Here is a 15866-nt window from a genome sequence, read left to right as displayed (position 1 = left end):
AGATGGGAGCATGACTGGATGCTCAAAGAGTGACAGACTCACTGCACAAGTCAGGCTGACCTGCATTTGCTCATGTGTTACCAGAGACCCTCCAAATGAGGGTTGAAAGTTTGTTTGTAGCGTGCCACAAGTTCAAAACCATTATTCTGAAGAATCATCATCTTTCCTTTCCCTGACTCCCCCTCAAACTAATAAACAAGCACCAGCTTTCTTCTGTTGTTTATTGAGAACTACCATTTTCATACCACATCCTACCTCCTTACCCCTGTAAAGGGTCAATTAGAACAAAATTAAACCAGTGGCTTTTTTAATAAAGTCATCTTAAAGACTGAATTCATATGACATATTAATCAGAATGCAATTTGTCTCTGGAATATAGGAGCTTGTGGCACTGTGACTTACAATTGACTTATAGATTAGCCTGTTGTATAAACCCAACCTACTACAGTTGTCTCAATGAACTACAGCACAGCTGCATGCTCACAACTAACATTGTTATAATGACAAAAGAAAACAAATAAATACTATTAACCTATGGCCCATTGGGCCATCTTTTCAGAGATATTGCCTTACCAGATATCTTCAACAACTTCCAACCCACTGCCATTATTGGAAAAGATGGAAAACATTCAGAGATTATCTGCCTTGAAAATGGCTTATGCATAGTACAGTCAAACACACAGGAAATGTTTTATGACATTTTTTTGTTATGTCATAAATTGTTTTATGGACAGAGCTGAAGCAAAGAACAGCTTAAAATCCAAAGTCTGTGAAAAGACCTATTTTCCCTCAGACACACCCTTCCCTCTATCTCACAAGCAGCACACGTCAGAAAATACAACAAAACCTCTAACCAGATGCCCAAACTAATCTCTTACAGAGAAGGACTATTCTACATACTTGAGTTTTCATAAAATGGAGCCAGAAAACTTAATAAACATAGTAGGGGTTTGAGGTCACTGATAGGGTCACATTATCTTCTAATGATGCCAAGTTCTCTTCATGTGATTCATGAGTGAAAAGGGAAGAATATAATAATAATAATAATAGTAGTAGTAGTAGTAAAGTTGGAAGGGACCTTGGAGGTCATCTAGTCCAACCCCCTGCTCGGGCAGGAAACCCTACACCATTTCGGACAAATGGCTGTCCAGTCTCTTCTTAAAAACTTCCAGTGTTGGAGCATTTACTGCTTCTGGAGGCAAGCTGTTCCACTGATTAATTGTTCTCACTGTCAGGAAGTTTCTCCTTAGTTCTAGGTTGCTTCTCTCCTTGATTAGTTTCCACCCGTTGCTTCTTGTCCTGCCTTCAGGTGCTTTGGAAAATAGCTTAATTCCCTCTTCTTTATGGCAGCCCCTGAGATATTGGAATACTGATATGTATTTTTTTTTTTTTTTGCATTTCTAGTAACTAATTTTATTTCTCCACATTTAATTGGGATTATATATGCTGCTCCTATTATGTCTGATTCCAAGCAGCTTATAGACCTCCAAAGCGGTAACAAGATTAAAAGATCACTGCCAGCCTTCTGGAAGGATACCATAATTGATAGCTATTGAAAGATCAAGTCAAGGCATGTCATACTGCCTTCCTCCCAATTCCACCATAGGTCATCCATAATGTTCGCAATTCCAATAAGTCATTCTCCCCCAGACCTTTCTGCAACTACAACCCATCACTGTCTCATCAATGTCAAAAAGGGATGGTTTCTTGAGGAAATTTATTACTGCCTTTTTCAGTAAGAAGCAGAGTGTTCACCACCACCCAATCCCAGTCTATTATCTTTCTAGGAGCTTTACATCAACACTAACCAGGAAAAGGAAGGGGCCAAGCTATTGATGGCACAGCTAGTGTTACAGAGAACTCTTTCCACTTGTTTGAAAACAGTTATCTATTCATCCCAGATAACTTTGTAAGATATGATCTCAATCACCTAAGATTTTTTTCAGTTAGTGACCACCGAGAGAATCCAAACAATTTTATCCTCTAGACCAGGGCTTTTCAACCAGTGGTACAGGTACCACCTGTGGTACATTGGCACCTGGCAGGTGGTACGCGACCATCCTAGAAAAGTGGTAGTGGGGGAGGGGAATGAGTTGAACTGGTGGCAGCACCGCACAAGCCTGAGCGAGAGATGGCTGGAGTTGCACGGCTGTCAGGATTCAGAGGTAGCGCCAGGATCAGCCCAGGCTCCAGCTGGAGCTGGGTGCTGATCTTGGTGCTTCTGCTGAGCCCAGAAGAAGCCCCGATCAGCTGGAATGTTGCAGCATCTCCAGGGTCTTCTGATTTACATTCAGATGCTTGGCAACTGATTCATATTTATGACAGTCACAGTGTCCCAGGATCATGTGAAGTGACCAAAACCTGCTGCACCCACCCAGGAGACGGGGGGGGGGGAATAAAAACCAAACACCCCCCATCCCACCCCCACTGCCAATCCTCAACAGAAATGCTCACAACAATGAAAACCTTGGACAGGAGGAAGAGCGGCGCTGGGCGCTGTCTTGCTCAGCTGTGGCTTGGGGGCACTTTTTTCAGTGCCATTGTAACTTCGAACAGTCACTAAGCGAACTGTTGTAAGTTGAGGACTGCCTGTACTTTATCATTTTTTTCCCCTTTTTTGGGGGGCTATCAAGTTTTTGACACCTTGCTAGGCAACTGGTGGTACTCGGATGTTACCATATCCTAAAAGTGGTACAATGGGTGAAAAGGTTGAAAAGCCCTGCTCTAGACCACGGGTGTCAAACTTGCCACATCACGTGACATGTCACAACATATCGTGACTTTTTTTTTGCATTGCCAGAGCTGGGGTGGGCACGGCCCCTGCATGATGCAATCGGCCTACGGCCTGGCAGTTTGACACCCCTGCTCTAGATGTCCCACAAATTCTTTACAGCGGTCAAGCATATGCTGAGAGTGGATCAAAAGTGACCTGATTATAACAAAGGGCAGATCTTAATATCCTACACTTTCAACTCACATCACACCTGCTTCAAGATAAAAAGCAGATGTGACCTCCATTGTAATGACCTGGGCCAGCTCCATGATTGTAATGGGGGCCATGAACTCATGAGCTGCTAAATCTCTGCTCAAGGGAGGGCAAGTTGAAGTCAACCAGCTCCACTAACCTATGGAACTCTACTGCAAACCTTGAGGTGAATTACAGCTGCCCCAACAAGGGCAGTCTGCAGCAGGAGAGAAGGCACAACAGTAGCAATCCCAGCTTTCCTTTAGAGCCCAATTAAAATGACTTCACATTCAGATATTTTCAAATGCTCAGTTCCCCTTCTCCAAGACAACCGGTCTTTCCTCCTAATGCATATTTGAAAATCATCTCATGCTTTTCTAATATCTTTAGGACATAATGCCAAGCATAATTTGTTTGCTCACACAAACACATTTTACTTTATTCAAGTATTTAAATAGTTTTCTTGCCATTTTTAGGCATTCATCTGTCGAACTGCTTCCAAACATTAAATAAGTTAAAAAATGAACAGTAAGATCCTTTAGAAGTACAGTATTAGCTTAAACTTTTTCTTTACAATTTCTACCCACATCCTGTTTCCTTTTAAATGGGTGGACCCTCAGCTATGGAAGCATTTACTGAATGTACTTTAAAAAGCACCAAATTCTTTGGTAATGAATATAATTATTCAGTTAGAGAAATATATTTCAAAAATGGCTTTTCACGGGAATCACTCTTCGGTTAGGCTTTTTTTTATCACCAATCTTACTGTAGTGAAAAAAGGAAATTATACCGAATCCACACTCAAATTTTAGCCGTCCAGGTTTGCCCACAAAGCGAACACAGAGATAGACAATTTTATTTATGAAGGGCACACAGCTCATTAGGATTGATGACAAATATCTCAAGATAAATAAATTAAAGTGTGAAGACAATGGTATCTTCTTGAAGCAAAGAAGGGACTCACATTTGTTCTCTGTGTGTGATCCTACCCTCAAAGCTATATTAATAGTTATTAAATTGCAATCTCAGAAAAAAATAAAAAAAATGCTTCAAGCAGTTTATAGTACATCTATATCAAACATAGATGTACTCATTAAGTACATCTATCTTTATGTGTATCCATGTGTATGAATGTGTATATTTTCATGACAGCAATAGCAGAAGTAGAATACAATGAAATTTTCAAATATGCATTGCTAGACAGAACACAAATATAAAGAATATGAAAAACTTATTGCTTATTGTAATTATATCATTATATCATTATATAATTTAAAAGATACTACAAACTCTAATAAGAAAAGCTACCTTCAGATCCGTAATAAAAAAATATAAATGTCAGATGATTCCATATGAAAGAATAATCTGATTTTATAAATATTCATTACTGTTTCTAAGTTATGGTTGTAAGAATCTGTATTTTACTATTCTATAACCTTTTAAAATCTGTAATATAAGAATTCATTCCTAAAGAATAAAAAACCCAGGTTGAATTTAAATCAAAAAAATTCAAAATGTAACAATTGCTCAAAAGACATAATCACAATATTTCTAACTTCACAGTATTATGTTAAATAATTAAGAATTCACTCATAAGAAAACAAGATCAAAAGCTTGAACAGATTATTAAGTGTGGCACTTAAATTTTGAAAAGATCATTTATTACACAGAAAATAAGTGGGATTACTAAAAAGACCAATACATCATCTTAAGAGATCACGAAGAGTCTAATGTAAGATCAAATCAAATGATTTCCAATTACGGGGAAAAAAAGTCTTTTGAGCAAAATAAAATCTTCCAGAGGAATTGACAAAAAGTGTGGGAACTCAACAGCCATTTAAGAAGTGATGAGTAAAAGCCATAGCAACAGCCACTTGGACTGTTTCTATATGCCAGTGGTGGCAAACCTATGGCACGCATGCCATAGGCGGCACTCAGAGCCCTCTCTATGGGCACGCATGGCATGCCCCAGAGATGGCAACCATCCCTCTTCAACCAGCTGCCCGCTAACTCACCGAGGTCCCACGTGGCCACATGCATCCCCCCCATGGCTGGTTTCCTTCTTCCCCACTCTGCCTCGCCTTGTCTCGCCTCATCCCACAGGATGAGCCTCCTGCCCATGCCTCACCTGCCAGAGACCCCCTGGATCTCCCCCAAGCCTGCCTAGCCCCCACAGGTGTCCCTCCCCACAAGCAATATCGAGGTGACCACGCCCACATTGGCCACACCCACCCAGTCTGCCATGACCACAGCCATGCCCACCCAGTGGGCCATGCCCACCTGGCACCCAGTGATAAACAAGTGGGTTTTGGGTTGCAGTTTGGGCACTCAGTCTCTAAAAGGTTCGCCATCACTGCTATATGCAGTACTACATTTCAATCAAGTCTATGCTCTGGCAACTGACAAAACTTACAAAGAATACTCTATATGGGGAGAGAAGTGTTAATAAAAAATACATTGCATGAAGTCACAGTGTGGTTGTTTGTTATTACATTAGAATACCAGAAACATTTGTCAGAAACTTTGGATAACTTCAGCCACTTTAGTTCATATGACGATTTGTGGAAGTTTTTAAGAAGAGACTGGACAACCATTTGTCTGAAATGGCAGGGTTTCCTGGCTAAGCAGGGGGTCGGACTAGAAGACCTCAAAGGTCCTTTCCAACTCTACTATTATTGTTGTTGTTATTATTACATATAGAAATAACTGTTGTACAATTAAGACTGCAATAAAGTGCAGATAACACATGTCCCATCCATACTATTCGTGGTTCAATCAGTTCTTAACTTCATTAGCTACAGACAAGTCTAAACCAACAACATACCCCTAGAGTTTTCCTTATGCTGTCTGAATTAATTAATAATTTATTATTAAATTAGTAATAGTTAACTAAATTAATAACCTATTTTAATTGTTGTATTTATTTGTTTATTGTATGCTGCCCAGAGACCACATCTGTGAGATGAGTGGCTATGTAAATATGATAAATAAATTTACAATAAAAGGGGAAAAATTCCAGAACAATACCTGAGTGTTTGTTTTCTATATTATATGCACAAATTATTCTTTATATAAGCAACTTCTCATTTACTCTGGTTTCTTCTTCTCCATATTATTTGTAATAATAAAACCGATGGCATCATCTTTTTACTTCTCTGTCCAAATAAAGCAGCTTGGTTAATAAACATTTAAAGAGCTAAATGAAGCTTTTCATTCCACATCATCTGAGTCACTCTCCAGTTGGCAAGGCATATGATACTGCTGGAATCCTCTTATATGAAACTGACATTAACACTCCTGTTTTTGCCAACTTATTAACATTTAGCTCCTTGTTGTCACAGATCTTTATTTATACCATTTTAAAATAAATGACTGCTTTGAAAAATGAACATTTCTTTCACAGTTCAGGAAGAAGTATAACTAACAGATATAAATCTGTAAAAACACTTTTAGAAGTAAGGGAATAAAAAGAATTGTCAATGAATATTGATGGGGAAAAGTGTTATATGACAATGCACCTGGTTTTTTTGTTTTTGTTTTTTTTTGCCTGTGGTTTAAAGAAAAGACTGTTGAAATTACAGATTAAATTATCTCATGCTCACTTGCTCTCATTACAGAGTTGCCTGGAGAAATGCAATCATGTATTCCAACATCATTCAAGTGTATAATAGAGCTTAGCCATGCTATCAAAATTAGATCTCCCTGAAGCAATTACAACACATCATTGTCAAACATCACAGTAACCGTGAACTGTGTATCCAATTGTATCCAAGACAATGGATCTTGGCTACTGTTTTCCTTCTTATAACTTAGATGCTAACTACAAAAATCAATAGAGACAATTGTCCTTTTCTAATGGAGCCAAAGAACACAAGTGAAGGCCCCCGAATTTATGTCAGGCTGTAAAAAAGGTCACACTCCTTTCCTAAAACATATACTAAAATATAAACCAGATTATGTTACATACAGTACATATCATAAACATTGAGGCGCACTGTATCATGACACTGCTGAGTAAAAGCAATGGAACTTGCTTGCCTCATGGGCACACATACCAATTAGTTCCCAAAAGAGACAAATCTTACATGCAAATATGAAAATTGCTTTGTTTTGCACATGGCTGAGTAACAAAGAAGAATTTTGCAAATGGGGCCGGGATGATGAATAGGTCAGGTCCTTAATCTGTACCCTAAAGCTAATTGGTTTTTAGATGAGCAGCAAGGTATCTAATGTAGGCATCATGCTGCTTGTCAAATAAAAACAGCTTCTATTCTTTGTGAGCAGTGATTTTTTGAGCCCCATTGACTTTTTTATTGTCTTGGATCGAACACACACACACATATATATGTTTGGTTCTGCTTCTATCAAAGCATCTGTGGTCTCTTCTCCCCCTTTCCCAGATATCATATGATAAATAAATGAGAAAAAGCTATGGTGATAAGGAGGAGGATATATAACCTGCTTAGGCTATACATGAAAGTATACACCTGTCAGCTGTATGTTTTGGATGCCAGTATAAAAATGTATTCTGACAGCAGACAAGAAGATTTGGGTGGAAACCATCATAGCTTCCCCAATATATGTCTACTCTGCCCATACTGAATATCTGAAGAGTGGTTCTGAATATACAGTTCATATGTAGCGAAACTTCATTCCTGCATTTTATCATGCAGATGTAAACATTCCTGAGCAGTACTTATACTGAAAAACTACTGTGTTCCTAGGTAATTCTTTAAGTTTGATACTAAAGGGATTTGTAAAAATAATGGGAGCTTAAACTGTATTCTCCCAAGTAATCTGTTTATAATATCTGAGCTCTTCTTTGTTTTAGAAGATGGTAATCACTAATGGATCCTCTCTGGTTTCAGAAGGAAACAAGATTGGGCTTTATTGGACAAGAGACCACCAAGGAATCCCCATGCCTGTGAAACTAGATAGGGAAGCCATCAGCAACAGCAATAACAAAAAAGCCACAAACCCCACAATTATTGCATTGTTGGAAGAATCTGCATAGATGTATCTCTGTTGATTATGTGCCATCAAGTTGTTTTCCACTCCTAGCAACCATATAGATTTTCTCCATTACAAGTGAAAAATATCTTATTTTTACAAACAGATAAAAACTGACCAGTAGACCTCACCGTCAATGGTGCAAAGAACCTGATCCAAGAAATCTTCCAATGTTCAGTAAATTTAGTAAAATAGTTACACCTCTTTAATCCACATGCAAATACACATAAAAAGGCACTCTGCAAAAACAAATTGAACAGCTGTTATAGCTGTTTGCTATAGTTATAGCAAAAATGAACAAGTTAATAAAAAGATGAACACTCAGTGATAAACCTGGAGTTTATTTAGTGTAGGTGTATTTTTAATCCAACTTCAATAAGAAAATATGACTAATTTAAATTGTGTGCAATTTACACTCACATTTTTTCCTTTTTAAATACAGAAGAACCATTTCCCCAAAAAAACTGTCCCCTTTTTAAAGCCACTTTTACACTGCAAAAACAATTCAGAGGGCATTGAAAATAAGTTATGTACCATTAGCAGCTATTGGTTTTTCTGGGCAGGATTTCAGTCCCTCCAAGTGCAAAGAGCAACCTCATGGTTACCAAGTAATTAGTTAAGTGATGAGGAATAGCAACCAACACTCAGAAAAACAAAAATTATTCAGGAACACAATTGGCCCATCTGTTATGCATATTATAGATTCAAGAATAAAGGGTGCTTTGTGTAGCATTTTAGATACACAAATCTTTCACGGGATAGCCCAAAGAGCCAATTATTACAAAGCCTTTTCAAGTTTTACCAATAGAATCTATTACTCTAAGTAAGAAAGTGGTGACATTATTGAGGGTTTTATATCTGAGAATGGGGGGGGGCAATGAGGGACATGAATGGCAGGATTGATTGGGGGGCTTGCTATTGAGGGAAATTAAGGTTTGCTGCTGAATCTGTGCAGTGTAATTTTAGGTCTGTGGACAAGAGTGGAAATTGGAACATTTTGCCTCCATTTCTATCGTTTTAGAGAAAAGAAAATGAAAGCCCATACCACAGCTGCCTAGTATCAAATTTCAATGGTGCAACCTCAGGATGCTGAGCTATAAAATAAATGCTGGAAACCATATAGATTGTCACAGTTGCCACACCCTGCATTAAGCCACAATATGTGTCAATGATAGTTTATTTATTTTATTTATTTAGTTTATTATTCACACCTGGAATAGTGCAGCCAATTTTGGTCACCACATCACAAAAAAAGATGTTTAAAGTTTGGAAAAAATTCAGAGAAGATGAACTAAGATGATCGAAGGCCTGGAGACTAAAACATACAAAGAATGCCTGCGGGACTTGGGTTTGGCTAGTCTAAAGAAAAGAAGAAATAGGGGAGACATAATAGCAGTATTCCAGTATTTAAGGGGCTGCCACAAAGAAGAGGGGGTCACATTATTCACCAAAGCCTCAGAGGGCAGGACAAGAAACAATGGTTGGAAACTGACCAAAGAGAGAAGCAACCTGGAATTAAGGAGAAACTTCCTGACAGTGAGGACAATTAACCAGTGGAACAGCTTGCCCCCAGAAATCATGTACGCTCCATCACTGGAGATTTTTAAAAAGAGGCTAGACAGTCACTTGTCTGAGACAGTATCGGTTCTCCTACTTGAGCAGGGGGGGTTGGACTAGAAGACCTCTAAGGTCCCTTCTATTCTATTCAATTTACTTTATTTATATTTTTCAAATTTATTGGTTCAATACAAACTAAACGGACTGGGCTCACATATCATGCAGAATCAAAATCAAACAATTGCCTGGCACAAAATAGGAACCCATTGGTCGCAGAGAACTACTTCCTGGTGTAGTTAAGCAGTTTAAGGTAGGTCAGGTCAGAAAACAAATATATAGGTATTCCTCAACTAATGACCAGTCGTTTTATGACCATTTGAGGTTACAACTGCCATGGAACAGGTCTTTACAACCCATAAAGCACCCTTGGCCATCAAAAAGGGTCACTTCTTCCTTCCTGTGACATGACAGGTGGATCAGCTTTGTGATAATGTTCTGCAGTCACATGACTGTGATTTGCGTTATTTTTTGCTGGTTGCTGGCATGTTTTGCCAGAAAACTCAACCATTGTGAATTCTGTAGATTATATCTATGCAATTTTCTGGGCAAAAGAAGAAAAGTAGCTTGTACTTTTTTCTTCCAGAGTATTGTCCAATTTCAGAGTTCACTTTAATTTTAAAATATGGGTAGAAAGAACTTATATGCCTGTATTCCACCTCAAACCATATCATAGCAGTTAGTCATATTTCATTACCATTTTGCACTGTTATAAGCAGATGTTTCATATCATGATGTATTCATTATCTATCATAATTGTTTCAAAACTGAATTTGGCTCCTTAAATTAATATGGATTTGTCCTTAGGAATGAAAATCCTCACAGATACTTTTTTTTAAAAAAATTAGCATAATGGAGTTTCATCAGAAAATAATGGATTTGTTTTTACTGTCCATGTTCTATAATGGAACTTTATCTGAATTGATGTTTCCTGGTCTATCAGCTAATGCAGCAGGCACAAATCACTTCCTTAACTCCCATGACTTAAATGAGCTTGATTTTATTAAACTGCATTAAGAAAAATATTGTAATATGCTCTTCAAATTAAATGCAAAATAAATAACTTAACTTTATTCGAAATTATCAAACGGAATATAAATTTATATTATCAAACAAAAAGCAGCCATATTATATAGTAGTTTTGAAAGGATTACTGAACACCCCTCTGCTTAAAAAAAAAAAGTCAAATTCAATGTTATAGTAAGATTGCATGAAAGGTTTTATATGCATCCTATTTACTTATTTAAAAAATAACATCTTCAAATCTTAGCATAGTCACATTATAATCTGCATTAAGGTAATCCTCGACTTACAACCAAAATTGAGCCCAACATTTCCATTTCTAAGCAAGACTGTTGTTAAGTGAGTTGTGCCCCATTTTATGCTCTTTCTGCCTCAATTGTTGAGTGAAACACTGCAGTTGTTAAGTGAATCATATAGTCGTTAAATTAATCCAGCTTTCCCCACTGATTTTGCTTGCTGGAAGTCAGCTGGGAAGCTATAAATGGAAATCACATGACCATGGTGGGGGTACTGCAACAGCTGAAAGTATGAAAACCTGTTATAAGTCCCTTTTTTCAGTGCCGTTGTAACTTCGGTCACTAAACGAATGATGGTAACTTGAGGACTACCTAGAATAGCTGTCTTTGGATTTCAATATAATAAAAATGTAGGGTGAAATGTTAGTTATGTTGTTTTTATATAGGACTTTGTGACATCACAAATCTTAAATGTTCGATATGAAGCACATATATGTTGAATGAATGTAGCCCCCCCCCAGCTGAGCCTACAACTGCTTGACTGAATGTACAAATTGTGTTTAACTTAAATTATATATTCCTACTCATTTTCAAATTCAAGAGGAAAAAAATGAGAGAACATTTTCCCCAAATTCTGTTACACAGAAAATGTCAGACAATTCTCACTTTCCATTTTAACTTATATGCTTTTTGGATCATTTATACACTTGATTCTAATTAAACGTGAAGGATCCTGCTGTGAGTAGAAGGTTGGACTAGAAGACCACTGAGATCCCTTCTAGCCCTTATGATTCTATCTCTTATGTTCTGTCTCTTAAGTTTGATCTGTCATAATCTTTAAGGGTAGTTTGTTTCGGTTCAACATATGGCAAAGAAAAACACTAATTTGGTTAGGCGACAGGAAATGCTATTTCAGTTCTACAATTGATACACTGATACAATTTGCAGATACATATAAATTATTCTTGTTTTCCAAACAGCCTGATTGAGATCTGACAAATTACACAGAATTGGAGTAATACACTTAAGTAAAAGGAGAGTTAAGAAATGATCGTCTCTTAAACCTGTGCAAGAGCCATGGTGGTGCAGTGGTTAGAATGCAGTACTGCAGGCTAATTCTGCCAACTGCCAGCAGTTCGATCCTCACCAGCTCAAGGATGACCCAGCTTCCCATCCTTCCAAGGTCAGTAAAATGTGGACCCAGATTGTTGGGAGCAATATGCTGATTGTGTAAACTGCTTAGAGAGGGCTGTAAAGCACTGTGAAGAGGGATATAAGTCTAGATGCTACTGCTAGTGCTGTTGCAAGCAACACATTTTTTTAAGAAAATGTAGCCTGCAATTTTAATTAAATTGTACATATTCAAACATTTAGTATCATTACATAAATAATTCCATCTCCCAAGATTCAGTTTTCAAGAATAGAAAGTGCAAAAGGTTTCCTTTACAACTTTCTAATCTTATTAAGAAACCTGCAAGTTGCAAAATGCTTCTGCTTCAAATATTCAGGTAGTCTTCGATATATGAACATTTGGTTACTAGCCATTCAAAGTTGCGACAGCACTGGAAAAAAGTGACTTATGACTATTCCTCATGATCAAAATTCAGACACTAGCATGTATTTACAATAGTTGCAGCATCCCAGGGTCATGACCCAGGGTCATTTTTACAAAGTAAAAATTTACAATTTTTCCAGAGGGCCTCTGAGAAAGAAAGTCAATGGGGAAGCCAGATTTGCTTAACAACCACAGCAAAAAGGTTGTAAAATTGGGCATGACTCACTTAGCAACAGAGGTTCTATTCTCAATTGTGGTCAGTGACTACCTGTAGTCCATCTCTGGTTTAAAGATCTCATATTAGAATTAGAAAAACCTAGAGCAGGGGTAGGCAACCTTGGTTCTTTTATAACTCGTGAACTTTAACTACCAGAGCCAGCCATGTTGGCTCAGGAATTCTGGGAGTTGACGTCCATGAGTCATAAAAGAGCCAAAGTTGCCTACCCCTGACCTTGAGCATGGATGGTCATTGCCTTTGAGTGGTCTCTTGATGACCTGATATCTTATATCCTAGAACAGCGGTCCCCAACCTTTTTGGCACCAGAGACCAATTTTGTGGAAGACAATTTTTCCACAGACCAGGGGAGAGGGGGGGTATGCAAGTTAGATCCCTTGCACGTGCAGTGACAATCTAATGCCTGATGAGCTGAGATGGAGCTAAGGCGGTGATGCTAGCGCGGGGGAACAGTTGCAAATACAGATGAAATTTTGCTCACTTGCCTGCCTTCACTTCTAGCTGTGCGGCCCAGTTCCTAACAGACCATGGACCGGTACCAGTCTGTGGCCTAAAGGTTAGGGAACCCCTGCCCTAGAACCTCTCAGAACTGGATTATTGTCATTGCTGAAATTCAGCAATTTTTTTAAAAAACAAAAATTAGCATTCATACCACCTTCCTCTGAGACTCCCCTCAAAAATATGATAGTTCGGTCACTAAAAACAACACTATAGAAATTATATAGTCCTTAGCAGCAAAAAGATGTCCTGCCTCATTCCGGGAACTCTGACCAGCCCCAGTAGATATCTTATATTAGAAGGACACAGTGCAAGGTAGTCCAAGATAGCAGTACAGGGAGTCCTCGACTTACAATAGTTCATTTAGTGACCATTCAAAGTTACAACAGCAATGAAAAAAGTGACTAGTGACCATTTTTCGGTTACAACTTTTACAGCATCCCCTTGGGCATATGGTCAAAATTCAGACGCTTGGCAACTGACTCATATTAATGACAGATGCAGTGTCCCTGGATTACGTGATCACCTTTTGCAATCTTCTGGCAAGCAAAGTCAAGGGGAAAGCCAGATTCACTTAACAACTGTAGCAAGAAATGTTGTAAAATGAAGCAAAACTCACTTAACAAATGTCTCACTTAACAAGAGAAAATTTGGGCTCAATTGTGGCCATAAATTGGACTAGAACAGGGCTTTTCAATCTTTTCACCCATTGTACCACTTTTAGGATATGGCAATATCTGAGTACCACCAGTCACTTAGCAAGGTTTCAAAAACTTGATCAAAAAAAAAAAGGAAAAAAGTGATAAAGTACAGGTACTTCTCAACTTACAACAGTTAGCTTAATGACTGTTTGAAGTTACAATGGCACTGAAAAAAGTGCCCTCCAAGCCACAGCCGAGCAAGACACCTGCCTGCCCGCCCGGCGGCGCACTTCCTCCCGTCTGAGGTTTTCATTGTTGGGAGCATTTCTGTTGGGGATTGGCAGCGGAGATGGGGTAGGGGGTGTTTGGTTTTTATTCCACCCTTCTGCTGGGACACCGTGACCGTCATAAATATGAATCAGTTGCCAAGCATCTGAATGTAAACAACAAGACTCTGGAGATGCTGCAACATTCCAGCTGATCGGCGCTTCTTCTGGGCTCAGCAGAAGCACCAGGATCAGTGCCGAGCTCCAGCTGGAGCCTGGCACTGATCCTGGTGCTTCCACTGAGCCCTGACAGCCCCGAAGAAGCGCCGATCAGCTGGAAAGCAGCACTGATCCTGGTGCTTCTGCTGAGCCCTGACAGCCCTGCAGCTCCAGCCATCTCTCGCTCAGGCTTGTGCAGTGCTGCCACTGGTTCAGATCATTCCCCTCCCCCGCTACCACTTTTCTAGGATGGTCACGTACTACCTGCCAGTGCCAATGTACCACAGGTGGTACCCGTACCACTGGTTGAAAAGCCCTGGACTAGAAGACCTCGAAGGTCCCCTCCAGTTCTATTCTGATTCTGATTCTGGTGCTGTTTATCTTTCAATAAAGAAGGGAAATCTCTTTTTTTTTTTCCTGATGCAATCTACAAACACTGTAGAGCACAACTCAATTTCCTTAACTAAAAACCTACTGCAGAAATCTGAGAATGTGTTTAAAGTTAAAAACAAAAAGGAATGAATCAGTTTAAAATATGTGCATCTAGGATATCCTGGTCACCAAGCCCTAGGAGAAACAAGACTGGTATTTACACAAGCTACATTCTGCAATTACAGGGTCTCCGTGCCAGGAGAGACATTAGTCATTTGCTTAGTAACAAACCAAAATGAAATCCTTCACATTTGGTTTTCATACAATGTCATTTTGTTTTATAACTAGATTTTTTGCAAAGTTTTCTGTTTTTAAGACAAAATTATGCACAGTGTTTAAATATACCACTTTTTCTATATATAGACTTTAAGTTACTAAAATAGCACTGCTTAAACCCATGGGTGGAAACCCAACAGTATATTAAAATAGTTCAGAAATCTTATATGAATTGTATGATAAAATATTTCCTTTTACCTGCAAATGCTATATAGGAAACGTCCGTATCCTATGGATCATGGCCATGTTGCAGTTCAAACAACTTTAGAAGATAATGGGCACAATTTCTGGAGAGCTTACCTAAAGTGGAAGACATTTCTTAAAATTAAATTTTCAAGCAAATATTCTACAATCACAAATACAATGCAAACTATAAACAAGATGAGAAATAAGCACATTAGAGAAGTGGAGCTTGTAGCAAATGTTTGTTTGTTTTTTAAAAAAATCAGCTTTGTACATCCAGCATAGCTGATCAAATCACTCCAGTATCTTGAATTATATCTGGAAGCCAAATAGTTCTTGTAGTATAAGTAGTCTTCATTTAACGACTCACTGCTTAACAACCATTTAAAGCTACAACAGACTAAAAAAAGTTACTTTTTGACCTCATAATTATGACTGCTATACACACACCCCTGGTCAAGCGATCAGAGTTTGGGCAATTGGCAACTGGCTCGCATTTAGGACTGATAGCAACATCCTGTGGTCACACAACTGTGATTTGCAATTTTTTTTCAGATAGAAAATGGCAAAAAGCAGCCATTGAATATACTGGGTTCATTTAACAACCATGTGGTTTGCTAAACCACTATATGATTTGCTAAACAACTGCATTTACAATAATCATAAAAACAATTAAACAATCTAGTCAGGTCATGCGGTGACTGCTTAACAAG

General features: G+C 38.4%; 1 protein-coding gene across 5 annotated transcripts in view; it reads right to left on the bottom strand.

Moving 5' to 3' along the window:
* Positions 1-15866, bottom strand: part of TIAM2 (TIAM Rac1 associated GEF 2) — a 145588-nt gene that overhangs the window by 107960 nt on the left and 21762 nt on the right. The window contains exon 2 of one of the 5 annotated variants that reach the window (XM_039358225.1): positions 15169-15270. The exons of the other annotated variants lie outside the window; for them this stretch is intronic. The gene's annotated coding sequence lies outside the window, so the exon portion shown is untranslated. The remainder of the gene's footprint in view (positions 1-15168; positions 15271-15866) is intronic. 5 annotated transcript variants of the gene reach the window in all.

The sequence above is a fragment of the Crotalus tigris genome, unplaced genomic scaffold (genome assembly GCF_016545835.1).
Source record: "Crotalus tigris isolate CLP2741 ecotype Arizona unplaced genomic scaffold, ASM1654583v1 scf7180000019007.31208882:3723066, whole genome shotgun sequence".
Lineage (NCBI taxonomy): Eukaryota > Metazoa > Chordata > Lepidosauria > Squamata > Viperidae > Crotalus > Crotalus tigris.
This window is presented reverse-complemented; position numbering and strand designations above follow the sequence as displayed.